The sequence below is a fragment of the Kryptolebias marmoratus genome, linkage group LG9 (genome assembly GCF_001649575.2).
Source record: "Kryptolebias marmoratus isolate JLee-2015 linkage group LG9, ASM164957v2, whole genome shotgun sequence".
Lineage (NCBI taxonomy): Eukaryota > Metazoa > Chordata > Actinopteri > Cyprinodontiformes > Rivulidae > Kryptolebias > Kryptolebias marmoratus.
In genome coordinates this window covers 27,581,761-27,593,885 of record NC_051438.1, presented here as the reverse complement: position 1 = coordinate 27,593,885, position 12,125 = coordinate 27,581,761, and the positions used below count along the sequence as shown (strand labels likewise).

At 45.6% G+C, this 12,125-nt stretch overlaps 1 long non-coding RNA gene across 1 annotated transcript; it reads left to right on the top strand.

Annotated features, from left to right (window-relative positions):
- The first annotated feature begins 7,769 nt into the window (after positions 1-7,769).
- Positions 7,770-10,607, top strand: LOC112450550. The gene is made up of 3 exons (XR_003039203.1): positions 7,770-7,844; positions 8,114-8,474; positions 9,144-10,607. It is a non-coding gene; the product is annotated as an uncharacterized LOC112450550 (long non-coding RNA).
- Positions 10,608-12,125: the final 1,518 nt, after the last annotated feature.

The following is a 12,125-nucleotide window of genomic DNA, read 5'->3' as shown; positions in this document are numbered from 1 at the left end:
TTTGCATATTTGAACAAACAGCAGCAAGATAAGAACGCCTGGAAAAAACGATCTGAAGTGTGATTTTTATTTTATGGTGACATACATACCTAATTTGTTTAAAAGCAGGGCAGCCACTAGGGGGCGCCCGTCCTTTGTGGCTTCAACTTCCAGCTTCCGGTCCTCTTTCCAGTTTCCATGGTTTTGCCCCACTTCCTGTGTAGCAGCTGGGAGAACGGGCGTGTGACGCAGGAAGTCGTATCTCTGCTCAGATCTCCCTTTCTGCTGAACTCGTTACTTCGCTCTAAAGTTACACGCCGTCGGCAGAAGCCAGTCCGACGGGTCCCGTAACTTTCCAAACTTCAACATGACAGCTTCCTAATGAGAGCCTCTCCTTTCCGTGTGGAGCGAAAACACGCACAGGGAAAAAGAGCCGCCTGTCAGAGACGCTAAAGGGCGATTTTCTTTCCTATCCCAGAATGAAAACCTTCCAAAACCAGCATGTTCGGCCTCACCATGAGGACACAGAGACATGCTGGAGGTCATTCGTCGGGAGGCGTTGATAGCACTTCTTTTGTTTCAAACAGGAACTGGCTTCTCTTCGGAGTGCTGAGGCCGGCCTCGGTGCCCGCTGGCATCTTATCAGGCTCGTCACATTAATGAAATGCGGTTGCCTGTCAAGATTGCTCAATTTCCAGTTCAACTTTTAAACTTTGTCTGGCTCCAAGGAGTGACGTAAGAGTTAAATCGAGCCTCGGAGCCTTCGGGAGGCTGCAACAAAAACCTCCCCCCCGTCCCCCCAACACCGACACAGTCCAAAACATTTTTGATTCAAACAACGTTTGGAACGACTTCGACTTCCAGCCTTCCGAAACTGGGATCAAATCACAGAGCTTACAGAGTTTTTAGCGTAAAAAATGAGATCTTTGATTTGACCACAGTGTTTATTCCTTACAACATAAAGGCTGAGAATAATGGGAGCTGGGTTGTTTGTTCTGTTAGCAAAATATCTCATGAAGCACTGGACAGGTTTTAAAGCGATCATCAAACCGTCGCCGAAACAAAAACGGCGGTGAATGTTAGATACCGAGCTAAACTTCAGTGCGGCCGTAGCTGAGAGTCGTTCACAACATTCCCTCCGGGATAAAAACCTCTGGGTCGAAATGAAGTTTCAGGTTTGAAGGTTTCTGTTTCTGACCCCGGCTGCTGAAATCTGGAAACAGTTTCCTGTTAAATCCCAGACAGATCATCCAGCATCTCTGAAAACGTTCCCAGGAAGCTGAAACAGCGTCAGGCAGCCTGAGCTGAGAGTCATAACCTTTTCTTTTATTTCTTTTTTTATCCTCAAGTTTAAAAAAATGAACTTCCGGACATCTTGTTGCTCCCAAAGAAGGCGCCTATCACGTGTAGAATTATTTATCAGGTTACCAATAAAACCTGAGCTGCAGTTTTCCTGACAAAATTACAAGGTGTGCGAGTGCAGAATCTGCTTTTTCTTCTGATGTTTGATGAAAACTACAGCCTGTATTTATCTCCGAACACAACAAGCCCCATCCTGCCTCTCGCCTCGCTGTGACTGACTTACTAAATAAAGACGCCCGGCGTGGATTCCTCGCACCGATCGGCTCCGCAGTCAGACTTTTTCCTTCAGGCTCCACCGCCGCCGCCTTTCCTGGTTTGCAGGTGAAAACGCGCCTCATCAGACGAGCCGACCTGCTCCGCCCGACGTGGAGGTTTGATGTTGGAGTCAGTCGACGCGGAAACGGCCGCTCGGTCACTTTTACAGACGCAGAGCCGGACTGGGTGTGGTAGTAGCTGAGAATCATCCTCAACACCTTCCCCGAGCACCAACGGGTCGTACTGAATCTGAAGCAGGGGCGTCAGACTCCAGGCCTCGAGGCGCTGCTGTCCCAGGAGTTTTAGGCATTTCTGCTCCAACACACCTGATTCAAACGGTTTAATCGCCTCCTCATCAAATCATCAGGTTCTCCAGGAGCACGTCCACCTGTCGTCCATTTAAACCAGCTGTTTCTCAGGTCTCCCACTGGGACCTACCTCTTCCGGTTTGTTCATGTAACGTTTCTGTTTTTTGTTTGTGAGCTTCTAAATGTTGTTGTGGTTTGCCCTTCAGGGCCACCGTACCCGAGGAACCGACTTTAACACCCCTGATCTGAAGTGTTTTCTTCAAGGTTGGAGCGGAGCAGCTGTAACTCCCTCTCTTCTCATTAGAAGATGGATTTACTCTAAAATCCTTTTAATTCAGGAGTGGGCAATCCTGGTCCTCAGGGCCACCGTCCTGCAGGTTTGACTTGTTCCTCTGCTCCAACACACCTGGGTGATTAATGGGTGATTAACAGGCTTCTGCAGAACATGAAGAGGTGATTTAACCATGAATCAGGTGTGTTGGAGCAGAGGAACGGGTAAAACCTGTAGGATGGTGGCCCTGAGGACCAGGATTGATGCCCCCGGTCTTAATCAATATCTGAATCAGGAAGATAATCAGGTTTTTATAGTTTCACTTGTTTTAATTTTCTAACAAACATGAGTTTTAAACACCGGTTTTCTCCCTGCCAGAGTTTGGTCGATCCCAACCAGCGCCACAAGTGCTCCTGCAGCTCCCATGATGCCTCTGGCTTTTCTCTGGCTCCCTTCAACAGCTGAGAGTCAAAGGCTGGGCGGGGGGGGGGGCACAATGGGCCCCTGACAGCCTCTTTCTGTGCCTCGCTGGTTGTCACCGGTTCCGTGGATGAAGAGAAGCAGAGGCACAGCTGAGCATGCTAATGGAGGAACGGAGGCGGGGTTTCGGACGGGGGCCCGGAAGCCCGCCAGCTCCTTTGCATGCAGATTTATTTTAACCGCTTGATTTCCTAGAAGGACGGCTAACCCCCACCCCCTACCCCCCTCCAGGCGGACGGAGCAGACAGAACCCGTCTGTGAACGCCGTGCAGCTTTCACACATTAAGAGATCTGTCCTCGGTCCAGAGGCATCCGATCGTTTCACGCCGGCGTGGATCCCAGAGGGGTCCGGGCGCAGCTGCTTCTGTTTCGGAGCGAGGAAAGCCGCCGCATGAAGAACCACACGGTTCCTTCAGTCTCACACGTCCTCCATCACGCTTCAGTCATTCGATTCAGAACAACAATCAGAGTAATCGTCCATCGCGGCACCGAAACATCAGCTGGGGTTGAGGATGAGGACGCTTGTTGGCTCCGACATGTCTGGATCAACAGGGAAGGATGAAAGTTCTCGTCCTCGGCCGCAAAACGCTCGCTGCTCGTGTGTTTTTAGATTAAATGTGATTAAAATGAGTCAGAATTCACTTCCATGTTTTCCTGTTTCCAGTTTCTTCTGAATGCTTTTTGGACTCAGACTACTTCCTGGTGTTTTAGCCATCAGATATCAAAACGTTCAGCTTCTTCTTCTGGTGTTTATAACGTTCACATTTTTTTAAATATTCTTTCTTCACGGAAACGTTTCGTCACAGAAATATGAGATTTCTGCAGCTCCTTCCCTCTGAAATCAGCTTCAGCTACTTGCTCTGTTTGTCTTCTACTTTTAGCTTTTAGCTACTTTACAGCTACGGTTTTACTGGTTTTAGATTTTTTTCTTTTTTCTGGTTTAGCTTTTAGCTACTGTTCGGCTGATTTAAGCCTCTAGCTACTGTTCGGATGATTTTACCATTTAACAACTGTATTGCTTTAGTTTTGCTGGTTGAAGCTTTTTGCTAATTTTATTTTTCTGCTGTTTTTCTTGTTTAGCTTTTAGCTACTGTTTGGTTGATGTTAGCCTTTAGCTGCTCTTTTGCTCATTTTAGCATTTAACTACTGTATTGCTACGGTTTTGATGGTTGTAGCTTTTTGCTGTTTTTCTTGTTTAGCTTTTAGCTACTGTTTGGCCGATTTAAGCCATTTGCTGTTTGGCTGATTTTAGCCTTAAGCTACTGTTTTGCTAACTTTAGCATATAACTAGTGTATTTTTTACGATTTTGCTGGTTTGAGATTTTTGCTGTTGTTTTTTCTTGTTTAGCTTTTAGCTACTGTTCGACTGTTTTCAGCCATTAGCTGCGGTTTTGCTCGTTTTACCTTTTAGCTACTGTTTTGCTAACTTTAGCATGTAACTGATGTATTTTTTACGATTTTGCTGATTTTACATTTCTGCTGTTGTTTTTCTTGTTTATCTTTTAGCTACTGTTTGGCTGATTTTAGCCTTTAGCTGCTCTTTTTCTCATTTTAGCATTTAACTACTGTATTGCTCATTTGACCTTTTAGCTGCTGTTTTAGCTTTGCACTATCCTGCTCACTTTAGCTCTCGTTTTGTTTACTTTAGCTTCAACTCAGTTTTAGCTTTTTTGACAAATTCCCGCTGCACCTTTAGAAGGAATTGGGTATTTTTCAGCTTTAGTTACTTTAAGTTTATTTTATCCTCACAGATCTGAGATCAGCCTGCAGATCTCCTCCTGTCACAGTAAAAACTCGGCCTGCTACAAACTGATGTCACAGATAATGTTCCATCATATTAAACTGTATTTAGTCCCTTTTTTACATCCGGACTCTGTGTTTTCTGCTCTAAGAAGAACCAGAATTCTGCATTAATTTCAAGTTTGCCAACAAATTTCAGGAGCAGCGGGAGACAAGAAGTCCGAGACGTGATACGATCTGCACTCTCTGCCACCTCGTTCCCGGATGCTGCTCCATCCTGTTCTCCAAATCTCCTCAAATCCTCCGGACAGTGGTCCCCGAGAGGCCCCTGTTTACTCTGGTCCCAGCGGCTCCGGAGGCCCCCCGAGCCTTCGCTCCGATCTTTCCCGGACGGAGCAGTCATGCACTCATCAGTTAATGCTGAACATCTGGAGGGATTAGCAGAGTCGGGCCAATCAGAGCCGAGCTGAAAGATCCCGGCGAAATGCCGCTGTGCAGCTGCGGTCAGCATTCATTTCCACTCATCTCGTTCCTCTTCTGGCCTTCCACTCCAAACCACAGTCGATGCTTTCTGAAACGCTCGCTGCCCGTATTTACGTTCAGCTTTCTCCTGGCCCCTCGGCGAGGCGGCGCGGGATCGCGGCACCACCTGCTCCACATGTTTGCAGCTATAAATCATCTGTTCCGGTTGCACCGTGCGCACCGCTCAGAAGGCAGATAAACACGGAGTCAAAAGTGCAAAGGGAACTTGTTGCCCGAATGCTGATGCGAGTTATTTTTCACGAAGCCGGATCGTTTTACTTGAGTCAGCTGCTGATATGTGCTGCTGTTTTCACAGCTGCTCCGAACTCAGAAATGTTACGAAGATTAGCTAAAGGTTTTCTTTTAAAACAGGCTAAACTAAAACTAGTTTTACGATGTTTTAAAACAGACATTTAATTTATTCAGTTTATTTACAAATGCCTTGAAGGCCTAGCGTTCCCTGAAGCCTCCTCCATTTTACGCCCGAGTGTTAAAGCTCCAGCGTCCTCCAGAAGACGCCAGGAAGTCGGTTCGCGGTCACATGGTTATGAGACGTTTTGTTGTCTCACACCTTTCGTGTTCACGAGACACTTGAATCAGAACGCCAAGGAAGCTCCACCCTCCTCCAGGAAGCTCCTCCCTCCTCCAGGAAGCTCCACCTCATCAAGGAAGCTCCTCCAGAAAGCCCCTCCCTCTACCAGAAAGCTCCACCTCATCCAGGAAGCTCCACCTCATCCAGGAAGCTCCTGCAGAAAGCCCCTCCCTCCACCAGGAAGCTCCTCCCTCCTCCAGAAAGCCCCTCCCTCAACTAGGAAGCTCCTCCCTCTTTCAGGAAGCCCCTTCCTCTGCCAGGAAGCCCCTCCCTCCACCAGGAAGCTCCACCTCATCCAGGAAGCTCCTCCCTCCAGCAGGAAGCTCCTCCCTCCTCCAGGAAGCAACTCCCTTCCAAGGCGTTCCTAGAGAGGATCCAGAATCCCTCCAGAGAGTTCTGGGTCTGCCCCGAAGTCTCCTCCCAGTGGGACATGCTCAAAAAACCTCCAAAGGGAGGCATCCTGATCAGATGAACCACCTCAGCTGACTCCTTCCGATGAGGAGGAGCAGCGGCTCAACTCCGAGCTCCCCCCGGATGATGGAGCTCCTCACCTGATCTGTAAGGCTGAGCCCGGCCGCCCTACGAAGGATGCTGATTCCAGCCATCTAGATCTGGGACTTCAACAATTTTCTAAATTAGAATCAAGACTTTTCACTGCATCCACCTTCTGTCAGTCGGTCCTTTTTCGGGTCTGGAAGCCATCTTTGGTAGCAGAGTACCCAAGCTCCGGTGTTAAGTACCGCTCTAATGTTCCCACCCCCCGTCGGTGATGAAATCACATGAGATCAAGTTGCTGGAATGCATCAGTGGTCCTGGTTCTGCTGGGACTAATCGGACAGGGGTTTGCTGAGCCTCGCATCTGATCCCACACAGCTGCTCTGCAGACAGGCCCGGTCCAAAAACCCCGCTCCGGCCCAGGCGGGGGCATTTGAAAAACATTGCTCTGACCCTCGGGAGGTCCTGACCCCGCGGTGCCGGCATTTCACCGCTTTTCGTTGGGAAAAGCACCTGTCTTCTCATGGAAGAGGTTATTTTCAGCCAACAGGCAAGCCCCCGTGATTCCTCGAAGAATAATGCGCCTGTAATCATTTTAGACTTCAAATGAGATTTAATTAAGAAGTGCTCTTATTGTTTAGAGTTTATAATTCAAAGGTAATTTATTGATAATGAAGATGTTATTGGTATAAGGGTAAAATTGGCTGATATTTGATATTCTGTTCAGACTACAGTGACCCCGGGTCAACAGGCAGATTTTACAGGAGCGAGCAAAACTGCACTTAACTGAGTTATGGCCGAGCTTTTATCTCACAGATTTGCTTATGAGGTGTTGAAATTGCATACGTTAGAGCGGTAATACCGTCGGCGAGCGCTGATTTCCTGTTGTTGTCATCTGGCAGCCATTTCGCATGAAGATAATTAGAGAAATTAGCCACCATGTGGAATGTTTTCTCCTGACAGAGTGAGAGAAGCCTTCCAGATACGCTCTCAGTTCTTGATATATAGCTCCAAATGGAGAAACTCCTCACACACAGAGGCCACAACCACCATATTCCTTCTTTAGATCATTTACCCCCATACATGTGCACTAAAACCACATTTGCAAGCACACTGGGATGTACAAAAACCAGAGCTGTCTTAAACTAAATCAGACATTTTGCATAAGAAAGCAGGAAGGCACTCGTCCAGAAGCCTCTCATTTTAGTATTTACTTTTATTTTTCAGTGCTTATAATCTCTGTGTTGGATTTAAGTTTGCTCTCGTGCTTTTATATTCTGGGACATTTGTTCCTGTTATCATAATAGGGTGTTTTAAGAAAGTTATGTGAAGAGGAGATCAAGCTAACAGCTACTCAGAACAAAGCTAACAGCAACTCAAAGCTAAGCTAACAGCTACCCGAAGCCAAGCTAACAGCTACCCAGAGTCAAGCTAATAGCTACCCAAAGCCAAGCTAACAGCTACTCAGAGCCAAGCTAACAGCTACCCGAAGCCAAGCTAACAGCTACCTAGAGCTACCCAGAGTCAAGCTAACAGCTACTCAGAAAAAAAACTATTCAGGAGTAAAATTCTATCATGTACAACTCAAACTGAAGAAAACAATGTATTAAATATTTTAGATCATTATTTTCAATGAGACAGTTTGTGTTTTGTTAGTACTTTTTCAACTGAACATTTTATCTGCCTATATAAACATTTTTCAGTTGATCAAATCATTGTAAACAATTCAGTTGGGGAAAAAAGAACAAAATTTCATTTTTTTTTTAAGGCAGAAATTTGGACCCTGTTGGTAGCTGTTACTTTGACCCCCTCATAAGAATTTGTCCACTGTCAACTGCAGGTAAGATACCTACTACTCATTACTACACGTCATAACCCAGCTTTCGAAAACGAGTATCTTAGTTGCCATTTAGCATAGCTCACTCAAACAGCTCAACATGTTGGATTTTTCTAAAATTATCCTATGATGAACATTAATTCCTGAAGCAGACTGTACTGTTTAACCTGGCGCTGTAGGTTCCAGGAGTTGGGTGGTATTACTGATACAGGAAGTGCTCCTAAATTAGTGTCATCTTTTCTCACTATCCTCCTCCACCTCCCCCCCTTCAGACCTCCTCTGCTCTCCCCCCCTCAACCCTTTACTCCCACTTCCTGACGATGACAGACGGGTTCCTCTCCGAGCTCCAGATCTGCGCTGCGATTCTCGTCTCCTCTCACTCCTCCCAGCATACCTTTCATTCTTTTATTTTGACAGAGCCTTATTTCAAACGCTGATTAGATTTCTTTTTGTTGGAAGTCTGACGGTTGATGTTTGTCGGCCAAGTTAAAGAAGCTCGAGACTCCGAAGGGGTACTCCCCCTTTGGAGAGGACAGTGCCAAATCAAAATGGATTTCCTAACTTAATGAAAAGTCCCTGAATCTGCTGAGATGACTGATTTCCGGCTTTGCAGTAACCAGCAGCTGATTTCTGGTACGTTCTTATCTTTAGTGCACGTTTTCAACTGCCGCTGACACAATAAACCCAGTCTGACAGGTTGTCCACCTCCTCCCACTGTGATTTATTTTGGTTTTTAGTCCAAATAAGAGTTGGTAAGGACCCTTTATTTCCACAAAGACGGTTATGGAACATCTTTTAACCCGACGTGAAGTGGCGATTGCCACTGCAGTCGAAATCAGCACGCGATTGAAGACGATGATGTCAGCAATGGCGACGAAAGGAGAGTCCAGATGTGTGATGCCACATGGGAACTATGTAAATACAATGGATGGTAAAAGGCCTGTACCCATTTAGCACCTTAATAGCCAATCAGGCTACTCAAAGCGCTTTACAACCCTAATTTCTACAACATCTCTACAAGCGAATCTAAATAAATCATTCTATGGAAACATATCAGGGCTTTAAACTCCTTTTATACATATATGGGGCACATCGGAGGCAATGGGGGCTTCAGTGTTGTCCAGGGACACTTTGACATCGAACCTCCAACTCTCATATTGTAGGACAACTGCTCTAACCGCTGATCCAGGCTTTGACTGCAGGAAACCACAGGAATCCATCTTTATTCTCCCTACCCTCCATGTTTGTACGTGTAATTACTGCCGCCGTTAACCCTGATTCTATTCGTTTCTCTTCCCGTAGAAACGACACCTGGACCAACCCGTCTGTGTCTTCCTCTTGTCCTCTCAAACCCCGAGCCGAGTCGAGGCAGATGGCCGCTCATCCTGAGCCTGGTTCTTCCTGTTAAAAGGGAGTCTTTTCTTTCCACTGTCACCTCTGTCAGGGGGATTGTTCCGAATGGAAGATTCAACACAAACTGCTGGTTTCACGACATTCTCTACAGGAAATAATCCCAATTTATTGATAAACTCCTCCCTCACTGCTTGCCTTCTCTTCAAACCGGCACACAAAAAAGGAGCAGACCCAGGGAATAAGAGCCACAATGATTGGTTGTCAACACGCACACATAAAACCTGCCTGTGACTACCATTATAGGATTGATTAAAACCTTTTGTTGGCACAAACAGCTCAGCGGCTGGTAAGGTGGATTCGGTCAGTTGAGTCTTTGGGATCCATTTTAGATAAACGAAGGTTGGGGTGTCGTTTCCGGTGTTTCTGGGTGGCTCTAACTTATTACCCCAACGCTGCTGTCGATGAAAGCTGCACTGTCGCTCCAGATGCTCGACGCCTCTAAGATTTATTCTTTTGCTCGCTTTTGTTTCTGTCTGAAGTGTTTCTCCTTTGTGTTCGCACAGAATCGTTCAGTCACTTCATACTGGCTTTACCCTAAACCGACACCGCGGCTCCTCTGCACTTATTTCACGTTGATCATCACCTTGTTTTGTTGCCCACATTGTCATTGGGGATATAAGTGTTACCTATCTGTGAAAAGTAAGTTATAATGACTGCAATCCCAGCCGTGGTGATCTCAGGTAACTGGGCACTTAGGTAATTGACGGTTTTAACGAGAGTCAGGATACGGTTAGAGTTATAAATAGAAAGAGTTCACAAGCCACTTTTGCTCTAAAAACAAATTGCAATGGAAACATAAAGGCTGTTAAACCAAGGTGCATGAATGGGGAGGCATAAAAAGTGTGAAAAATAGTTTGATGTCTGGTTGTGTGTACCATGTGTGGATATGGAGACAGACAGGGGGGGGCTGAACCATATGTTTAATTATACTGAATACATCACAGTTTAACATGCCTTGTAGTTTTTTCTTTCATTCAGGCTTCGTTTCTTTTTTTTTTTGTGATGTTTTATGACCCGTGTCCTATTAAAACGGCCAATTAAGATCATTTTTTTTCTGCCGCTGCAAGGAAAATGAGTGTTCCTTTGGTTTTTTTTTTTTATTGTATGAATTGTAATTTTGTGGATCACGGACTCTGTGTTGGAGTCGTGCCCCACAGCTTTTTATTAACGCCGATGCCTCGGCCGTTAGAGGGTCATTCCTGCATAGGACTGCAGGTGTTTTTGTTCGGTTTGCACAACCTGAAGCTAAAAGATTATTCCAGTCGTGCTTCATCAATTAGAGGCGTCACAAGATTTAAATGTCTCAATTTCTTCCATCAAAACTTTGTTTTAAATGACAAAAAAAAAAAAAAAGTCACGATTCTGTTTGGTGAAACTATCCCTGAAAAAGTCACTTTGAACAAACATGGCAGGCACTAGGACCGGCTCGGCCACCTCACTCGAGCCCTTTCGGCTTCCTCCTGCAGCCTCTGCAGCTACGTGCTGAGAGGAAGAGCCTCTGTAGCGCATTTATTCAAACAGAACAGACTGAATGCTGAGTTTACGCGGTACTTTGTCAACTTTGAAGCTGAGAAAATAAAGTTTGAATCTCTCGTTAATAGGAATAGAGTCAATAAAACTTTAAAGATGGCGTCAAACTCTGGCTGTTTTCTAGGAGTTCTCCTCCCCAAACTTTAACCTCTGAAGTTGTTTAATTATCTTCGTGTTCGTCTGTCTCGAGCAGCTTTTCTCTGTGATGAAAATAATAAAAACCATGCTAAGAAGTTTCACTCTAATGTCCTCCTCTGTCGGTCCTGGGGGTGTTTTTCCCGACTCAAACACCTGTCACCTGTCACCTGTCAGTTTCAGTTTTTCTTAGTTTTAATGTTGGAAACAGTTTTCGTTAACGAGCCTTTGAAGCTAATTTGATGCCCCGTGATGAAATGTTTTCTTTAGAAATCAGTAGAAAAAGGATTAAAACAGAAGACATAAGTAAATAAAAGTCTTGTTTAAAAGAAAATGGGGCAGATTCTGTTTTTTTAGACTGATAAGAGGTTTAAAAAGAGGTCATTTCATGTTTTTGGATGAATATTTTGACAAAATCAATCAGAAAAACACCAAATTTATTCAATTCGTCCGAGAAAATATTGTAAAGCTGTCGGCCGTTGATCGTGTTTTCACTTGGAGTATGACTGAGTATGACCCCCTCCCCCCTCCCCGGAGTTCAAAGGTCACACAGCTGTAATAAGTGAGGAGGTCACGTATAGTTGAACATCTCTGAGGTCTGAAACTTGTTCTTTCAGGGTTAAATTTCATTTTGTGTAATCTAAATTTGACGACAAATTGTCAATAATCTAACATTCAACTAATTAATTAATCTGTTCAGCAACGTCCACCGAAACATTTCAGTTTCATTTCGAACTGAAAGTTACTCAGCAGCTTAGAGATGGCGTTAAGCTGTTAATGCCACTCGTGTCGGGCAGGATTTCTGTCAGCGGCGGCGTTATTTCGCTGTTCGGCTGGACGGGGACAGGAGGACAGGAGAAAAATGCTTTCAGGTTTGTTTGTTGTTGTTGTTGAGGTCGTTTCCTGAACCTGTCAGGCGGAGGACAGGAAAATTACACGTTGTGCGCGTCTCAAACCCGTCCGTCGTTTCCTGTCGTCAGCTCCGGCTGCGTTGGCCAGGTCGCCAGATTAGTGAGAGTGAGAGGGAGGTTGGTGTTGGGTTTCCTCTCAGCTGGGTTAGCTGCAGCTTGAGCCCTCCTTCCCTTCAGTTCAGAGGTCAAAGGTCGTTCAGCAGCTCTGAAGTGAGCCGGCTGGAGGACAGTCAGAAGTCCATAAAACCACGAGATGTTGGGATCTGTGGACCTTCTGATCAGCTGCTTTAAGAGT